The 4,763-nt window shown below is 31.7% G+C and overlaps 1 long non-coding RNA gene across 1 annotated transcript; it reads right to left on the bottom strand.

Moving 5' to 3' along the window:
• Positions 1-1,760: 1,760 nt before the first annotated feature.
• LOC123916634 lies at positions 1,761-4,194 on the bottom strand. The gene is made up of 3 exons (XR_006812219.1): positions 4,002-4,194; positions 3,135-3,199; positions 1,761-2,290 (listed from the first exon to the last, which is right to left on the bottom strand). It is a non-coding gene; the product is annotated as an uncharacterized LOC123916634 (long non-coding RNA).
• Between the last annotated feature and the right edge of the window lie 569 nt (positions 4,195-4,763).

The following is a 4,763-nucleotide window of genomic DNA, read 5'->3' as shown; positions in this document are numbered from 1 at the left end:
TAAATTATTAACGGTACAGATGTGGAGTTATGTGTAGATAATTGGGGAGTTGAGCAATAAATTTGGTTAACTAGCTTAAAATCATTCACCTTTAACTTTGTTTTAACTTTTTCATCTGAAAACAATCAGAAATGTGTCTCATGTCCAATGACACTTGTGAATAAATAATGAGATTCATTTAAATTATTAACAATACAAATGTGGAGTTATGTATAGATAACTGGGGAGTGGAGCAATATATTTGGTTAACTAGCTTAAAATCATTCACCTTTAACTTTGTGTTAACTTTTTCATCTGAAAACAATCAGAAGTGTGTCTCCGTCAATGACACTTGTGAATAAATAGTGAGTTTCATTTAAATTATTAACAGTACAAATGTGGAGTTATGTGTAGATAACTGGGAAGTTGGGGAACATATTTGGTTAATTGACTTAAAATTTTCCAAACAAGAAAAAATCATTCATCTTTAAGTTTGTTTTAACTTTTTCATCTGAAAACAATCAGAAGTGTGTCTCATGTCCAATGAAACTTGTGAATAAATAGTGAGATTCATTTAAATTATTAATAATACAGATGTGGAGAGTTATGTGTAGCTAACAGGGGAGTTGAGCAATAGATTTGGTTAACTAGCTTAAAATGATTCACCTTTAACTTTGTTTTAACTTTTTCATCTGAAAACAATCAGAAGTCTGTCTCTGTCCAATGACACTTGTGAATAAATAGTGAGTTTCATTTAAATTATTAACAGTACAAATGTGGAGTTATGTGTAGATAACTGGGAAGTTGGGGAACATATTTGGTTAATTGGCTTAAAATTTTCCAAACAAGAAAAAATCATTCATCTTTAAGTTTGTTTTAACTTTTTCATCTGAAAACAGTCAGAAGTGTGTCTCATTACAATGACACTTGTAAACAAATAGTTCTATTCCTTTAAATTATTAATAATACAGATGTGGGGAGTTATGTGTAGATAACAGGGGAGTTGGGAAACATATTTAGTTAACTGGCTTAAAATATTTCAAACAAGAAAAAAAATCATTAACCTTTAACTTTGTTTTAATTTTCTCATCTGAAATCATACAGGGGTGTCTTATGTACAATACATTCATGAAAAAAATAATTAGATTCCTTTAAATTATTAACAATATAGATGTGAGAAGTCATGTATAGATAACTCGGGAGTTGAGAAATAGATTTGGTTAACTAGCTTAAAATCTTTCAAACATTAAAAAATCATTCACCTTTAACTTTGTTTTAACTTTTACATCTGAAAAACAATCAGAAGTGTATCTCATGTCCAATGACACTTGTGAATAAATAGTGAGATTTATTTAAATTATTAATAGTATAGATGTGGAGTTATGTGTAAATAACTGGGAGTTGAGCAATAGATTTGGTTAACTAGCTTAAAATCTTTCAAACATGAAAAAATCATTCACCTTTAACTTTATTTTAACTTTTTCATCTGAAAACCATTAGAAGTGTCTCATACAATGACACTTGTGATCAAATAGTGAGATTCCTTTCGATTATTAATAATAGAGATGTGGGGAGTTATGTGTAGATACTTGGAGAGTTTGGCAACATATATGGTTAACCGACTTAAAATCTTTCAAACAAGAAAAATTCATGCACCTTTAACTTTGTCTTAACATATATATGAAGATCATTATTGGACAAATAGGATTAGATAGCAAACTCCAAGCATGAGAATAGCCTAGAATTTCTTGAGACATTGGGGGAAAGGAGACGACATAGAATTTGTGCATCACACCAAGTTACATCGCTCACACAATATGATACAAATACTATCATGTTCAACCTTACATAGTTGTTAAAAAACAATCAAAACAGAAAACAAGAGTAACATATAACATTATTTCAAGTACATGACATTACAAGTAAAATCCATAAGTTTCCCCCTAAATACTAAGTAATTAAATATGCAATAAAAAATTCTCATGATAAGCCAACTCATTTTCTTCCTCTCATTAGACAACTTGAACTTCAACTTCTCAATGTTTTTACTGCCCATTTAAGCTTGTTGAACGAGTGTTGTTTCAGATAATCCATGTCAAGCAGACACCATTTGCAAATTAGTTGCTTCAAGCTAATCATATCATATGATAACTTGGAGTCGGCTACATCAGGTGAATCTCTTTGATCACATGCGTCTTGCGGCCCTACGTCATCCTGACCTACATCCCGCTGTCATTGTGTTCAAGCATCATCATCTAGTAGTGACTGCATATCTGATGCATGTGCATGCTTAGCCGCATGTGAACTTATGCTGCAAATTAAATACGCACAAGTTGAGACTTCAAACATTAAAACAAATGATACCAAACCATCACATAAAATTATTGAGGATAAAAAAAGCTAAAAGCTTGAGATCCACAACATCTACACTATTATATAACAATCCAGCCAAGACAATGTTTGGTTGTAGATTTTAAAAAAGTTTAGCCCAATAATGATCTCCACCTTTCGGTCTTTCGATCACTATCTACAATCATGTAAATGCACTAGCCACTACACTCACAAGACAATTAAGAAAATAGGACTAGATCAAACACACAAGATATTATAGAATAAAGTAAGGAAAGAAACCATGAAAAATCCAAAGGTATGTTGTAGCAGCAATGTGAAGAAAGAAAACATGAAAAATCCTTCAAATATTAATTTATTGAATAAGAAAATAATATCCAAGTAACTTCTAATTTGAAAGTAAGATGACATGACATGTTCAATATACATATTTTCAACAAAGAGATGAGATAGAGCAATATAAATAAAAAGTGCAGCAGATCATATGTACGCAACCAAAAGTTAAAGTTTTGTCCTTGAATAAGTTTCATAAGTAAAAGTTAAATGTGAAAGTTTATTGATCCTAATTATACAGTTTTAAATTCTTTAGCCACTTCCAATTAAACTTATTCATCTTTTATTGACATGTATTCAATCAATGTCCAAACTAGAAGATCAAACAAGTTCAATTTTTCATTCTCCACATAGGGGTTTATTAAATTATATTGGATTCCTTGTACAATGCCACTTGATTATACAAATATCAGAACTTTAAGAAGAATTCACAAAACAAATTGACTACTTCCTTTAGTTAAACATGTTCTTACTTGCTGGTTCGCGATAGGTAACAAAGAATGGGGGTTCTGCAGATGGTTGTTCTTCCTTACCCACCCTAAAACAACGAAACAAAATTGAGGGTGGGTTGATGAGATTACTCAAAAACATGTATAAATCAGATCACTCAAAAACAATTAAAATCACATCTTAAATCACAACTCAACTCACAAGTTTGCCTTCTACCCAACCAATTTTTAAAACAGATTCATTGTGAGGAAAAAAGGAAGAGTTCAATTTTCTTTGTATTATAAATCCATTACACAATTTTTTTCAATTAATGGAAGAAAAACTCAAAAAGAACGAATAACAACATCATGAGGTCACTTCACACAATTTTAACACAAAAAAAAGAGACAAAAACTTTAGAATGTTTAAGCTTAACATTTAACAATGAGTCCCTGGGCTTACAAGAAGGCCAAAGTTTTTTTTTTTTTACTGCTAAATTTTATTAAACCTCTAATCCAAGGCATAAGGCATACCAAGAGAGGACAAAGATACATATAAATGAAAGAACCTAGGATTTAGCACAAACAAAAGCCAAAACCCCAAGCCTAACCAAACAGACCCTGCAAAAACAAGCAGCAGGCAAACAGAAACACAAAAAAAAAAAAAAAATACTTAAGAACCTCTGCTAAAACTAGGCAGAACGCAAAACCAGACCCTTACACACTAAGCGAAAAAGCGAACCACAACCACACCAAGACAAAGCTGCCTGCCCACCCAAACCAAAACCACAGAGGTACTCCCAATTCCAAACAACAGAGGCGAAAAAACCAACCACACTAAAGAAAACCAAAGAAACCATAAAAAGGAAAAATAAAATAAATCTAAAACCCTAAAAAGGAGTAGAAACAAACCTGAAATTGACTAGAGAAGAGGGACAATGATGATTGTTTACTGGTAGAGGGAGATTTCGCCGCGATTATTGGTGGTGGAGGGAGATCGGCGTGGAGGAATCTGATTTCGTTGAGAGGAAGAAGATGAGTGAGGAATAGAAAGAGAATTTCTATAACAAGAAATAAAAAAAATAAAAAAGCCAGGGTATAAAGGGAAAAGAGAGACACACGTGAGGTAAAGTATAAATTAGGTGTATAAATGAACAGTGATGTAACATGTTGTATATTTGTTTGGTCCTTGTGTCTGGATAACATTTCTGTTCTTTAATTTATCCTATCCTATATCCGTCAGTAATCAGTATTTATCACGACAATGATTGTTCCATTTATTATAAAGGGTCATGCTAACCGGTGCCCCCGGGGCACTGGTTAAGGAAACCAAAAAAGGAAATTTTAAAATTGAAAATAACACTTTTTAAACTTTCGAGGCGTTGACTGCACAAATTTCAATATGATATTACTATATTTGGTTCCTTAAACAGTGCCCCCGGGGCACTGTTTAGCATTTTCCTATTATAAATCTTATTCCGACTATACCATAATATATGTCACGTTGAGAAAAAAATTTGTACCACAATATATGTCGTTTTACGATACCAATAAAGCGTTGAATGCTATTTTTCTTATTATACCCTTAATTATATATTACTCTTTCTTCTTTTAATTCTTCAATTTATCTTTCTCATACAATTAATGAAGGACAATTTTGTAAACTAACTCATA

The sequence above is a fragment of the Trifolium pratense genome, linkage group LG3 (genome assembly GCF_020283565.1).
Source record: "Trifolium pratense cultivar HEN17-A07 linkage group LG3, ARS_RC_1.1, whole genome shotgun sequence".
NCBI classification, from domain to species: domain Eukaryota; kingdom Viridiplantae; phylum Streptophyta; class Magnoliopsida; order Fabales; family Fabaceae; genus Trifolium; species Trifolium pratense.
The sequence above is the reverse complement of the archived record's forward strand: the minus strand, read 5'-3'. Positions and strand labels throughout refer to the sequence as shown.